Genomic DNA, 16,010 nt, shown 5'->3' on the forward strand with positions numbered 1-16,010 from the left:
AGCTTTGTGCATCTGTATGAAATATTAACCACATCCTCTAATGGGATTTCATTTGAAAATCTGGATATACATTGTATTCAACATAATGTCTGACTTGTACGCTTGTCACCACAATCAGGAGCGGATGACGATGAATGGGAAAGAAAAGATAGAGAGGGAAATGGGAGGCGGGCTATTGTGGTCAGAATGACAGCGATCCACTTGAGATGCCTCCAAATTAATTTTGGAAAATTTTGAGAAGTGATTGTACTCTGGTATTGGATAAGAGCCTTTACTGAAATTATTCACAAACTTTAATTTCTTATTTTTAAGACAGAAAAAGCACACAAAACAATGAGGCCTGAATTGATGAGACAAACAGACACAACTGGTGTAAAATAGACTAATTCTGCAGACCTGTCACAAGGCCGTCTTTTGTGGTTAGATTTACAGTGTAGATGAAGGCTGAGGATTCAGGGTCACCTGAATCCTCAGCCTTCACTTAGTTATGCTGCAATAGGTGTAGACTGGTGGGGGACTCCCATGATGCACTGAGTATTTCTTCTTCAGTCACCTTCCTCACTCACTATATGTTAGTACACCTCTCTGCATTGAGTCATACTTGTTATTAACCTCTGTCTCTCTTCCACAGCACATCTTCTATCCCGTCTTCCTTCTCTCACCCCAACCAATCACAGCAGATGGCCCCGCCCCTCCCTGAGCCTGGTTCTGTTCTGTTCTTCTTCCAAAGGGAGGTAAGTACCCTACTGGCCAACACCAGTAGGGTAAAGTGTCTTGCCCAAGGACACATCGACCAGGACAGAGAGCCCGGGGATTGAACCAGCAACCTTCCGGTTACAGATGCGCTTCCCAACACCCCTGAGCCACGGTCGCCCCAATTGAACTGAGGCAAGAGAGGGTTATTTGTCCACATATGACACAACTCCATGGACTATTAATGACAGCTCAAGCCTTCCAACAGCAGCACAAACCACACTCTGTCTAATGACAAATGGCAGCCAGCTATTAAAGGACGAAACCATTATTTACTCACAGGTGAGTTTACCAAATTCAAACATTGCACCATCTATATACAACAAGCACTCTCTTAAATAAACATATATATTTTACTACTATTTATTAACAATTACATATTTTTTTTCTTAACCTTACACCAAAAACACCAAAAACCCATGTACAGACGTTCCCCACACTCTCTTAACTCATGGCCTCTCTGCAACCTTGAAAAGGTTTAATTTGGTCAAACAGCCTGGACAGGACACCAAAAAGACAGGTGAGTAATCACATCTCAGCAAGAAACTTCTTTACACATAAATATTCCCCAGAGAGACAACAGCAGACTGTCTGACACCTCAGACACTTCACACCTCCTCTATTCACCCTGCTCACTCCTCCCCACCCCCAACAACAGCATCCAATACACACTCAACACAAGGCTCCAGCCTGTCTCTCTCAACCACCCAGGTTAGGAGGGAACTGAGGAGGATTAATGGCAAGAAGGCAGCGGGCCCAGATGGCATCAGCTCGAGGGTCGTCAGGTCCTGCGCGGACCAACTGTGTGGGGTGATGGAGCACCTCTTCAACCTGAGCCTGAGGTTGGGAAGAGTCCCACAGCTCTGGAAAACCTCCTGTGTTGTACCAGTGCCAAAGACTTCACGCCCCAAGGACCTCAACAGCTACAGGCCGGTGGCTCTGACATCCCACCTGATGAAGACCCTGGAGCGGTTGGTCCTGGCTCAGCTTCGGCGCCTAACAAGCTCATCACTGGACCCACTTCAGTTTGCCTACCAGCCTGGCATTGGAGCGGATGATGCCGTCATTCACCTCCTACATCGTTCCCTCGCTCACCTGGAGACCGCTGGAAGCACTGTGAGAATCATGTTCTTTGATTTCTCCAGTGCCTTCAACACTATTCTTCCCTCGGTTCTAAAGGACAAGCTGGAGAACTCTGGAGTGGACCATCACCTCACTACCTGGATTTTGGACTACCTCACCGACCGACCACAGTATGTGAGGACTCAGGGCTGTGTGTCGGACAGGGTCGTCTGCAGTACTGGGGCCCCACAGGGAACGGTTCTGGCTCCGTTCCTCTTCACCATCTACACTGCAGACTTCTCCCACAACTCCACCCAGTGCTTCCTGCAGAAGTTCTCTGATGACTCTGCAATAGTCGGCCTCATCACTGATGGGGACGACAAGGAGTACAGAGGTCTGACCCAAGACTTTGTGGACTGGTGCCAGCTGAACTACCTCCAGATCAACACCAGTAAAACCAAGGAGCTGGTGGTAGACTTCCGCAGGCACAAGCATTCTCCACTGCAACCACTGAACATCCAAGGTATGGACATTGAGGCTGTGGACAGCTACAGGTACCTTGGTGTTCATCTGAACAACAGACTGGACTGGACTCATAACTCAGACGCCCTCTACAGGAAAGGGCAGAGCAGGCTGTACCTGCTGCGGAGACTCAGGTCGTTTGGAGTGGAGGGCCCACTCCTGAAGACCTTCTATGACTCTGTGGTGGCTTCTGCTATCTTTTATGGCGTGGTCTGCTGGGGCGGCAGCATCTCTGCTGGGGACAGGAAGAGACTGAACAGGGTGATCCGAAGGGCCAGCTCTGTTCTAGGATGCCCTCTGGACCCAGTGGAGGTGGTGAGTGACAGGAGAACGGCGGCTAAGCTGTCATCCCTGATGGACAACATCTCCCACCCCATGCAGCAGACTGTGACAGCACTGAGCAGCTCCTTCAGTGGGAGACTGCGGCACCCACGGTGTGGGACGGAGAGATTTCGCAGGTCTTTCCTCCCCACTGCTGTCAGACTCCACAACAAAGACTTTAACTGAACAAACACACACATCCACACATGTGCAATAACACTAAGTGCAATAATCTTTTCTGGCATCGTTGTATTTTTACTCAGTTGTATATAGCATTCGTATTCTATTTTTATCTTATTGTATATTTTTATTCTATTTTATTCTACTGTATATAGTATTTTATTTTATTCTATTCTGTACAGTTGTGTACTGTATTTATTCTTATTGTATTCTAATTTTTGCCTCATAACTTTTGCACTGTCCACTTCCTGCTGTGACAAAACAAATTTCCCACGTGTGGGACTAATAAAGGTTATCTTATCTTATCTTATCTTATCTTATCTTATTTGCTCCTGGTAACGATTCTTTTCTCCTCACAGGGAACCGCCACACTTCTTAATGAGGAGCAGCTGTGCAGGTCCTGGAACAAAAGGCTACCTGCTAATGATTAAAATACTCAATACATATCCAATAAATAATTGAACTTCTTGTGTGCAAATGGTTGTAGGTGTGCAAATCTATGCTTAAAGTGCGGTGCCAATTAAAGTTCTAGTTAAAGTGCATTCAACAAAGTGCAAAGGTGCTCATAACGTGCTGTACAAGTTACCAGAGTAAAAATGGTACCGGTGTGGAGACCAAATGAAGCTGGCTGCTGGTTTCCTGTAGCAGTGACGTACGCAGCCAATCCTGTTTAAAAGGATTCTTTTGAACTAGGGAATTAATAATTCAAGTTTAGCCAAACATATTGCAACTCATTTCCAGCCGTAGAACTGAATTAACTCAACCAGATGCACTATTCGCTTTATCCATGTAAGCATACGTTATGAATAAATGAAGCAGGAAGCTGGTATAGATGCCAAACAGAAGAATGTATTGACCACAAGGTGCTAAATCCTTTTAAGGCCCATATATTCAAATGCATTCCTGGAATAGTCAGAAAAGATGTTATAAAGTACCTGAAGGAGATGTTTGTTGAAATGAGGGAGGAAGAAGCAAAGAGGGTTAATTGAGTGCGAAAGGAAGCGAGAAGGAAACAACTCTAGAGGGAAAAAAAGAATAAACATTCGTGCTACACTAGCATTCGGGGGATAAAACACGATTGTGATAAAGATGACAAGAAAAAGGAAGAATGAAGGATGGAGGCAAACATGGAAGGTGACAGATGTGAAAAGTGTGAGGGAGTCAAAGTGAGAACTCTTCCGTGAGAAAGTCAGGAATGTGCGTATGTGTGCAAGGAGGAGAAAAGAAAAACACTTTTGTGAAATATTCAGTGCGATAAAAGACTTATAGAAGCAAAATCCCCTCCCCCGAGAGAGAGAAAGGAGAGGAAGAAAGGGGAGGAGGAGCAGAGAAGAGGAGGAGAAGGGAGCAGTGATTGAAGTTTTGGATAAGAGTCATAAGGCTGGAGACCATTTCAACAGAGGTCTCGGCTGTGAAGCTTTGTGTAGGACTGTCAGGGCCTTCTCTATTTTTAAACAGTGAGTGGGTCCTGCTCACACCTTATAGCATCAGTATACCTGTTGAGCTTACTGGAGGTAACTTCATGTAGAAATTTGCTGCTAGATGATAGTTTTTGTGGAGAAAAGAAAACAACTTCCAGTTAAATAATCATGAGCTCTTTGTGTTTTCACTGGCACTATTTTCTCAGGGAGACAAAAGTGCAAATACAACCGCAGTTCACACACTGAGGTTCCCTGTCTCAACATACAGCTTTAGGAAACTGGGAATTATATATGTGTTTGGTCGAATATGTCAGAGGAATTGCTTTTCGGATCAGGTTTATTGGCAAGTCTCTGTGATTGCAGCAGCTGAAAGCTGTGTAGTGTCAGTCCATCCATCTCTCAGAATGTAAGTGTCCTTCTCATGGATTCTTTAGGAATACCTTAAAGCATTTTGGACACAAATATTGACATGAACAGAATGATTTTTGGTGTTCAAAGGTCAAGGTCACTGCCATCCTTTTTTTGTGAAGATATTATATATGATTATAAAATATTATAAAAGCAACATGTCTTGTTTTGGGATTTGAGTAAGATACACTTGCAATGTACACTATATGGACAAAAACACACATACAGGAGCTGCTTAGCCATGAGAAACCAAGCTACCAAGCTCTCTGTGCACAGTCTTTGTGCTGATGTTAATGCCAGAGGAGGTTTGTAGCACTGCAGCTGGCAACCCCGCTCTACAACCTTACACAAACTGCCACTTGCTGAGCTGCTGTGGTTCCTAAACATTTCCAATTCTACCGCTTACAGATCACGAAATATCTAAAAGACATTTCACAAACTGACTGGCTGCAAAAGTGGGATCGTATTACAATACCATACTCAAACTCTGTGAGCTTTTCAGAGCAAGTCATTCTATAACAAAAATGTTTGTAAAAGCAGCCTGCGTGGCTCGGTGTTTAATTTCATACACATGTGGCAACGGGACTGAAAACAGCTGAATTCAAAGAATAATCTAACTCCTGGCATGGTAGAGTCAATAAATTGGTCTGTTGCCTTGTTCTGGACAAAAAAAAATGAATGTAATTGTCATCAGCCTGAGCTGTAACTTATGTTGTTTCAGAACAATAATAATTTCATGATCCATCTAAACGAAGTGCTCTAAGTTGCCAAAACTGAGCTTTGAAAGCGTCATACTTCGTTTGCCAGCTGTAGCGCAGCCAGAAACATTGTGGTGGCATAAAGACTTAGGTACTGTATTATTTTGCTGAAATTGGCAACGATTACCATTACATTAATTCACTCTTACAGGCAGCAGTACAAACAAACTGAAAATAAAATCACAACACCTCGTGAAGGCCACGGTGACAGCCTGGCACTCGCCAGCAAGCAAAACAGTTGGACCACAGAATGAAAATAGCCTACCTGTGATGACGACACTGCTAGTATTTGAATCATTTTACTACGATCCAGTCTTGTGAGTTGTCTTTCAGTGAGGGCTTTCGCTAGTACTGTGATAGCACCTTTATTCAGCTGATAGTTTGAGGCTCAGTTTGGCATGTAAGGTGTCATGGCTTTAAAACTAGATGCTGTGTTGGGGGGCAAATCTCCTTTAAAGTATACACATGATGGAAATCAAGCCATCAAGTCAAAGAGTATTCCTTCCCTCTTTACATATCCTTTTGTTTAAAGCTAACAGAAACAACGACATCTCTGGCTAACAGTGGTTATTATGGGAGCTAAAAGTTAAAGTGGAATTTGACAGGTGGGTGAATCCTATATTCTGCTCTAGGGAGGTACTGCATGGGAATAAGACACATAATAATAGCCTAACATGAATGTGCTATTTCCGTTTATTGAATAGCACTTGCTGCCCTGACCCCTGAATACTCTGGATCTCTTCCTCCTCGCCTGTACTTTCTTGCTTATAGCTAGAAAATGAACTTATACCAGACTGACTTCTTTTCCTGGGAAATACACCAAGTCTGTCTTTAGCTGGCACTCATGCATTGCCATATTTTACCACTTAAAACAAATACCCTTGATCCTCCTCATCAGAGCTAACTATATATATAAGCACCATGACTGCACCTTTATTGACATCTGCAACACAAACGTGTGACATGGATGAGAAGGAAAAAAGAACAAGTGCTGACTGAACCATCTCCTTGGCTCTAACTGGAAAGACCGTCAGGCTGCTTCAGGATCAAGTTCGATTGTTCCATCAAGTTCTACCTTTTTCTGAGAAAAGGATAACAAATAAGCTGTTGTATAAGAAGGCCCAGGAAGGGTCTTCAGCCAGTGTTAGTTTCTCACATTGCATTTGAACAGAAACTTTAATTCTGTTAATTAAAGAAATTTGTTGGAGGAGGTATTTAACAACTATAGAAACTCAGCATTAAGGAAGCAAGCAGTGACTACACGGTGGGTCTTTTTCCCCATCAGACCTGCTGCCCCAAAATTAAACAGACTTTCCATGAATGTAGAGTGAATTCATTTACTCTACAATCATGGACACACCTAGAACAAAAGAATCACATTCACATACCCACAGCTTAAACACACACACACACACACACACACACACACACACACACACACACACACACACAGGCTCTATAAATACAGTGAGGAGGTAATGTTCATCTTGTAAAGTAGGCGGATTAACTGGAACCAGGTCAGAGCAAAGGCAGAGTATGCTCTAGCTTTTCTCCAATTTAGCTGCTTTCTCACCATTTTTCTTGCTATTGCTGTTTTTGATGAGCCAGACTGCAATAGTTATCTCCTGCTCCCCCGCAGCTACTTGTTTCTTCGCTCAGTGCCATGTCTCTTTAAAGGCAAGCAAGAGACCACTTGTCAATATTTGTGAGGGTTTTCAATTTTGTGAATGGATTATGCAGCATGCATACTGACATGTTCAATTATTCAGCCATTAGACTATATACACTTTTCTCTTTTTTTCCTTTTTACATAACAAGAGCACTAACAGTGCTTTCTCTCTGGATAAGGACAGAGTGGAGATAAATAGCTGGAAGCAGGATGTTGCCAATGTATCATTAATATAAACGACATTTTCTTTGATGAGCTCGGTTGTGTATCATTGGCACAAACAAAGCACCAATGTGCTCTATTTCACACTAACCTTTAAACTGGATTTTCCAACATAATAATTACAAAAACAACAATTCTATAAGTATTTTTCCATCCTGTCTAGGATAGAAAAATACTTCCAAGCTTGGATTGTAAATCATGTAGATGCACCTGCTTAAAGCGAGTGAATATGTGAAGTGAGTAGAAGATTTTAAGGCCAGGCATATCTGTTACCATCAATACCTTTCAAAATCTGAGTGTCTCTTACTGAAGGCTAGATGCATTAAAGTAATCACCGGGGAGCCTCTGTAATGGAGCAGAGTGAGAGAGCATAGCAGGAGCACAGACAACAAAGAGGGGAAGCCAAGAAAAAGTAAAAGCCAAAGGGTAAGGAAAGGAAGGAGATATGGTTGGGTGACAAGAGGATGAGGAGAAGGCTTGATTTTCATCCCATGAGTCATTAAGAATATAAAGAATGAACTTCACTGAGGAAATCTGCCTCTGTTTCTAACCACCTCAGTATTAAACTCATCCATCCTAAGAGAGAGCAATATAGAGAAAAGAGAGGAGGGAGGAGGAGCGAGATACTGGGAGAATCTGCGTCTGCCGAGCAGTCATCTTTCACCTGTAGCTAGCAGAGACTTTGGCTTGCATAATGCAATGTGAGGATAAACCCTCTTTTATGGCCAGCTGAGCCAATAAATCTGGATCAGTTCTGAACGCCCCCCACCATCCCACCGTGCCCGTAGTTGTCTGTCGGCTGCTGAACGATCCAAAAGCGATTCCTAATTTCTTTATTTGTAATTCTTCTTGAAGCTGCCTTGAAACTAAACACTATACATTACATGCATCCATGCATTCGGCCACAGTGCAGAAAGTGGAGACACTCAGTGTGTCCCCTCTGGTGTAATGAAATCAGCACTTCAAATTTACCTTATTTTCCCAGTATGCTTAATTGCCTGCATCTGTCTCCCTCTACGCCAACCGTTCCCTCTGGTTCAAAGTCCCTAACATAATTGTTTTCAATTAAAATGTGCTGTGCTGCTATAGTGCTATTCAGGGGGACAGTTACCAGGATGTGAGGGGTAGTAGCACTGGCAGCCATCATTACGATCAGATGGGGAGCAACAGTTGAAGGCCTGATGATGCAGTGGCTTGTTGGATCCATCGTTACGACAGCTTGGGGTGTTACATAAGGGGTGATGCAGACAGGGCTGGTGAAGGAAGAACAAGTGATGAATCCCAAATAGGGCAAGCAATAAATGAGTGTTCCTTATGATGACGAGGAAGTAGTAAATGACACTTATGGGCAAGTTTGATGGTACTTCTGGATTTTCTTTATAGTCTCATCTTTACAGCAGTGAAGGACTACAGTCGGTGAGGTGGGGAACTTTCTGTTTTCCATTTGCACCCTTTGTGTCATTTTCTGATCTGTGCCTGTTTGCTGGCCCAGATTCTAGCCCAGTTTTGACTCTTTTTTTGCTGAACTCAAAGAAAATGTTGGGCCCCGGTTTTAGCTCTGTTCAGTCTTCACTAGCACGAGTAAAACCCCGACGAACAGGTGAGTGGGCTCAGATAAGGCAAAATTGGGCCACATGATGTGTGTTAGAGATTGCTGCTTGGCCTCCAGAGGGCTATTTGGTGGAGGGAAAATGACACGCGTTTCATTGTCTCCCCACTTCGTCCCACAAGGCCGGTGCAGTTCTTCTCACAGCAGTGTAATGACATAGATAAATATGAAGAAGTGGAGAAAATATGAGACAGAGGAAAGTGAGAGCAGGCCTGAGGTTGAAGAGAAAGATGATCGAAGAGAAGCTGAGAAAGGAAATATTAGGAAAAGCGAAAAGAAAAAAAATGAGGGGAAGAGGAGATGGAAAAATGACAGATGAAGACGCAGAGGACAATATACACAGGATCTTGTAATGAAAGCCGCTCTAATGAAGTACTCTCTCTGTCTGTCTCCATTCTGTCTGTATTACCCTTCGCTCTAATCTATCTTTTTCTTTCCATGTCCCCCTTTTTCCCTGTCGCTTCAAATCCCTCTCTCTCTTTTCCCTCCAACACTGGAGAGCACCGGGGACTGGATAACTCATTACTAATTCATAGTTTCTCTCCATATATTACAAGGCCTTGAATACTGGTTAATTAAGTATCCCACAACAAAGTGAAGAAAAACCATCTTTTATCTGTATGATTAAGCTGCCTGCAAACATCCAGCCTTGAGAGGGTCTCTTGCTTGTCTTTTCAAGTTGGTATATTTTAGTGCAAAAGTCAGATATCTTTGAGAAAGGTCAGCAAACATGCTGTGTTTTCTTACTGAGGGTAATTCTTAGCGAACTTTTGAAACACTGAGAAGAAAGCAGTGTAGATTAGATGTGTTGCTATCGCCTTGGGTAAAATGAATAGACTTTATTAAAATGAAATGAAGTCATATATAAGCCATAAAACAACACCATGCATAAAACACCAGAGTAATGAGAAAGCATATTTACAGTGTTATTGTGTAACATTTCAGGAAGTATACACTTTCTCTGTTTGACCCTCTCTATACGTAAACCTTGGACTTAATTTCATCAGCGCAACACGGCTCATCTTACATTGCAGTAAATTGGTCACATTTACGAGAGCTTATCCATCTCGTTCTGTCCTGATGAGTCAGTGAGGATTTTGCAGGGTTACGCTGGCACAGGTTGACAGAAGGTATCAGACGCATTGGTAGAATTTTATTGATTCTTTTAGTCAGAGTTTTAAATGTTGTGTTTTCTCTGTTTTTCTGATGTTTTTTACCACTGCAGAGAGGAAAACACATCTATGTGTGTGTGTAGGTGCGTCTGTTTATGTGGGGAACACAGCTGTTCCTTCCTTGGAGTTTTGGATTGGTAAAATGTGGTGAAACTCTTTTATTATCTCTGAATCTACATTTTAGATATTTCCAGAGGAATTTGGCTCAGATTTGGCGAACACGTTGCTGGGCCAAGGATTTGGTTTTGGCATAAATATTTTGGCTGCAGTTTATCCACTTTTTTTTTTTTCCCAGGGTTTGATTTACAAATGCGCAGCATGACAATCTATACAGCAGGCACTTTAGTTTTTATTTTCTACAGTTAAGTAAGATCAAGCAGACTACTGAAAACTATTCAATGTGTTTCTTAGCTCCACTGGGAGTGAGGATGAAGGACAGCATTAAAAATGAGAATATCAGAGGGACAGCTCAGGTTGAGACAAAGTTTGAGAGGCAAGGCTGAGATGGTTTGGACATACACAGAGGGATAGAAGATACTGGACAGAGGATATTGAGTAATGCACTCGCAGGCAGGAAGGAAAAAGGGATACAACAGAAGAAAATGCAGAGAGTTGGTGTAACAGAAGAGGATGCCGGGGCGAGATGGAGGCATATGAGCCGCTCTGGTGAGCCCTAAAGGGAGCGGCCGAAAGAAGAGAAAGGAGAGAAAGTGCCTCAGCTTCTTCCATTTGCAGGTTAGCAGTTTGTTTGCTTGTTTCTTTTAGAATGACATCTCCCGGTTCTGCTGTTTATAACTGCCCCCTTTTATTGGCTAGGAAGGAATCAGATTTCAAGAAAAATATCTCATTGCCATTCAATGTGACGGACAGCAAGTTTGGGTGAAGCTGCTTCTCACTTCCCACTTCAAGCACTTCCCTTTCCAACCTGCAGCAGCCATATCGATTGACAGTCATAGATTACATATAAGATACAGACGTAACATCCATAAACTGTGTCACACAGGCTGAGATAGTCTAGCTGATAATTAAAGTTCTACAACTGTGGTTTGTTTTCCCCCTTGCTGAGGTTCATTTGTGCAGATATGAACACAGTAAGCACACTAGGATGTGGCCCGAAACAACTGCAAATAAACTCCAGAATTACTAAGTTTATGGTGTGAATGTGATCTGACCTCGATCCAAACTAACTGCACGGTGTATGCTGCAAGTCTGAGATAAAGAACATCCCATAGCCACGTATGCTTTGTATTCTGGGATGTCTACTATAGATGTGCAAAGGTGTGCACAGGCTGGCAACTAGCTGTAAAGTAAACTTCATTCTTCATTTTCTCCAGTAGTCCACAGCAGCTTTTTCCTGCATTTATGTTTGCTGCTCCCACCCAGACACATCTGTCCAATGAGCGGACTCAACATTCTCACATGGTTCGTAGTGGCAAACCCTTCTCCCTCTCTATGTGAAAAGAAACCAAATCACTGGGAAAAGCTATAAGTTTACAAACTTTAACTGATTTGGTCCAGAGTAAACAACCTATAGATGTGAAAACGCTTTAAGAAAATGCTAGAATCTCCCTCACAGACACTGGAGTCCAAATAAAAGCTTTCTTTATCTCATAGCAGACCATATTATTTATGAGATAATTCCTTTAAATAAAAATCCTCCATAGGGTGCCAGCAGCACAAACACAGCTGACAGGTCCAGTTCAGTGGCGGTGACAGCTCAGCTACAGCTGCCAGTGTCAGCACACCTGTCAATCAAAACCAAATTTTAAGTACTGCACAGGATAGGTTATAGAAAATATTAACAACAGAGAGTTGTTATTAAAGGGGAAATTAACTATAGAGATGAGTCTATTTTTTGCACCTGGCTGTAAAAATGCTGCATGGACATGCAGAAGTTTGGCATTACAACGACGTGGCTCATTGGAGTCACTCGAGTGGCCATTAAAATAACTGATTTTGGCACTTCTACAATGGCTTTATTTGTCAGCCTTGAGCTTACCACTTGTTAACAACAGGTTGGAATATTAATATTAAGCCTTTCTCTGTTAAGGACAAATATTCTGAGAAATGTTCAGCCATCCAATCCAGTTGACAGCAGCAGATCTCAGGTTGTAGATGACATCTGTGATTTTAGTATAGACAGTGCCCTATTATATCATATAATACTGTATATACTTTAGTACAGCATATACTACATACCTTTTTATGAACTGAACTTAAATTCAGATGAAATTTGTGGTCTGGTCTATTTGAGCATCAGTTTATTAATTGTCATGCACAATAACTAGAATATTAATCTCACAAGGGGAACTGCATCTGATGAAACATCAGGCATTTCATTTGGATCGCCTGCGTTAGCTGTACATTAACGAATGAATAGAATATGCAGTCACCGTGCAACCCAGTATCACGGCAAAAGAAACACCGGTCCACCATGTCCATTTCACACTTTGCCTCTCCAAAACATGGAGAAGATGTATTTCCAGCAAGGAGAGATAATATTTGTAAAGCCATGAAGCTGGTAGTGAGCTAAAAACATATTAAGTACAGTCCATGGTAATTGTGAGAAATGAATAAGCTAGTCGGCTAATATGTCCATATATGTAAATGTGTTAATAATGTCTGTTTAAACATTTTCCTGTGATTATTTTCATGTTGGCTTGAAATAAAGCGTCTCTTCTGCACGTGTGTACATTTCATGTTTGGGAGAGGCAAAGTGTGAAATGGACATGGTGGACTGGTGTGTCTATTAAATGCTTTGCTGTGATATCAGGTTGCACCATGGCATCAGACATTGGGCATTCTGAAGCTGCAGTGTTGGCTTAAGTTACCATATCTGGATAAAAAGGTGAGGTGCTAGGTTATTAGTTGAACCTGGCAAGCTTGGTTAGCAAACCACATCTATAGCATGGGCACATTGCACGGGCTAATTAGCATGAAGTAAACTAGATAACTGAAGAAAATTGTGCATAGGTTGTATTACACAGAAGTTCATGTTATATGCATATGTCAGCTAATCCCATTGAAACTGTTCTAAAAGGCGACAAATGCAGAAGAGAGGTCCAGCTTGGTGACCTGTTTGGGGCTAAAGTAAGCTAGGCTACTGGATACAACTGCTACTACCACTACTGATACCATGTTTCTGTATTATATTACACAGACCACTTTTTTAGTAGTTTTTTTTGGTGCTGCATATTTTATTAAATTGAAAATATTTAGCAAATTGACATCTTTTTCTTTGTTTTTACATATTTTGTGCCGTGTTCAGCCAAGTGCAACAAAACTTGTTCCTTGCACAGAGTCTGTCTCTCTCTCCCTAGAACTCTGTGTGTCTGCAAACCCGTCAATCAAGGCAGCCTGCCCTCGAACTTCACGCTGACCAGTAAAACTCCAGGATAAGTTATAAAATTTTCAGAGGTAACTTTCCATAATGGCCAAAAGCTTTTTTCTGGTTCATTTTCCAGTCCTGTATTCTGCTGCATTAGCCATATATTATAATATGTACTTTTGACACGTTATCATATGTTAGTAATGCTATATATATAACTAGACAGACAGACATTTAGAGTTCAGCAAGGGACAGAAGGCTCAGCTGCAGACTCAGAGAGCAGATGACATGGGAGTATGAGAGAGCAGGATGGCAGAAGATGAGCAAGGATGGCAGGACATTAGAAACCTCTGGCACCAAACTCAGTAAAGGAGAAAAAACACAAGCATATGCTGTGTGTGCAGTTTATCCTGAAGCTCATGCTTATGTAACATAGGTAGCATGTGTGCAGGAAAAAAAACAAGTTTTTGATTTGACTATTTGCTGTCAAACTTTTTTCTATCTATGAAATCATAAATCTGTAAAATTGCCTGCAGGGGCAGATAAAACCGGATATGCGGCGCTCTCTCCCCAACATTCTCCACCCTTATTAATAAACAACATTTACTTTTTCTATATTTAAGGATTTTCCTTTTTAGTTGCACATTTCCTTTAACCTTTCGCTTCATAAAGAAATACTTGGGCTGATGTGTCGGTATTTCAAGCAATCCTTTCTTCTGGTTTAAGGTAAAGCAGAGGAAGCGAAACATACAGTATGTGTTGTGTAACACTGTTTATAACCCACCAGCAAAGTGCACCAATTTTAAACAATCAGTTTCTCATTGAAGAAATGCTAAAATATTTCAAAAACAACATAAAAATACTCGCTTTCATATATTCTGAAGATAAAAAAGAAGCTCACAGCCAAACAAACGTGATCAAATTATAAAAAGGCTCAGTGGAGGTAAAGCAGGTCAGCACTCAGATTTAAACTGTGTCCCCGACAGTTACGTGCCACATAAACTGCACATGACTAAATGTTATATCTCAGTTTTTATGTTACAGTAAGCTGATTTATACGCAACTCGTCGTCCTTGGTTCTGCAAACATTTCTGACTGCATGTCACAGGTCCGCCGGATGAAAAGCTTCAAAATGAAACCTGACTTTTAAAAGGCAGCGTTCGCTGTTGTCTGGATGCAGGGCACAACCTGAGCCGCAGCTTCCATTATCAAAAAAGCAGGTTGGTGACTGACAAAAAACAACAACGAAAAAAAGTAAATGCACACAGATACACCTGATTACACACATCCCGTGTATCAGTGAAACCACCTTTGTTTGGTTGGGAACGTGAAGTGTTGGCTTGTCAGCTTTTTGGCTTGTCCAGCTAAATCCGAGCACGGCTGCCTTTTCACGATGAACAATACAATGACAAAACTCACAAGCGATGTGAAAGCCTTTTGTGCTTTAGGCTGGAGCTTTTCTCTACAAACTCTAAACGAGGTCTCAAGAGATGCATTAAAAAATTTACAGGTTTAAGGGACAGTGGCCACAAATGAAAGAGCAGTGGGTGGTGAAATGAAGGCTTGGAAGGATGAATGAATAAAGAAATAACTATAACTATATATATAACTATACCGACAGTGCATATTGTGAAGCTGACAGCTCAGCATGCAGGTGTGAACTGTGTGAGATGTGATGCTTGAAACGTTATTTTTTGCCTTGTTACATAAAATCAAAGCGCGCTAAATCTAGAGAGTAAAAGAAACTGTGTTGGGAAATACACAGCAACCCTTACAAGTCAAATGAGATGAATATGTAAACATCCACATTTTTTTCCTTGGCCACTGTGTTTGCTTTCTCAGCTCAGCAACCTCTTTTACTCTGTCTCTCTCTGGGGTGCAGTAGTGTAGCAGCATATACATGGATTTCTCTCATGTTTTCTCCACTCTGCCAGCCCACTTTATCAAACTGCAGGAGCTCACATTAATGAAGTTAATGAGGCCAGCAGGGGGTGGCCTCATAAAAAATAAAATTAAATATGATGTACTATCCATTGTGTCTTTAATAAACTCTTTATCGGTTTCAATATATTTGAATAAAATTATTCAAACAGTACATTTGCATTTGCTGTCCCTTTTATGAAAAAGTGGTGCTCTGTGAAGGCTGTGACTGGCCACTACATTAAATGATTTCTGCAGTCACTCTCAAAGCATTTGAGCATAATCACTTATTTGAAAAGCCCACTTTAAACGTAATCAGCCGCCTTGATTCAGCATAAAACTCATAATGCTGACTTAGTAAGTGTAGAAATGCATGGTTAGAAAAAGAAAAAACCTGGTAAACCTAGAGCTGGATACGGTTTAGCAGAGAGAGAGAGAGAAAGGATGTGAGGATGAATATGTGAAGGTTTTAGGTTGTTTTTCTTCTAAGGGGGTCTCTTAATTTTACTCAAAACTAATACAGCTGCTGTGCTGGGAGCGTGAAAAGGATGAGCTGCACTTGTAAAACACCTCTCTGACGAAGAGCTTTGAACGCTCTCACTTTTCCTTAAGCGTATTTTCCAGACTTTTGTTGTAGAACTGTTTAAGGTTCAGTAGCATGAGGA

General features: G+C 41.7%; 1 protein-coding gene across 1 annotated transcript in view; it reads right to left on the reverse strand.

Annotated features, from left to right (window-relative positions):
- camkvl (CaM kinase-like vesicle-associated, like) overlaps window positions 1-16,010 on the reverse strand; it is a 45,449-nt gene that overhangs the window by 28,841 nt on the left and 598 nt on the right. The window lies entirely within an intron of this gene.

The sequence above is a fragment of the Copadichromis virginalis genome, linkage group LG20, assembly GCF_057382275.1.
Source record: "Copadichromis virginalis isolate Kocher_CV1m ecotype Utaka linkage group LG20, C_Virginalis_male_GT1.1, whole genome shotgun sequence".
Classification (NCBI taxonomy): Eukaryota; Metazoa; Chordata; class Actinopteri; order Cichliformes; family Cichlidae; genus Copadichromis; species Copadichromis virginalis.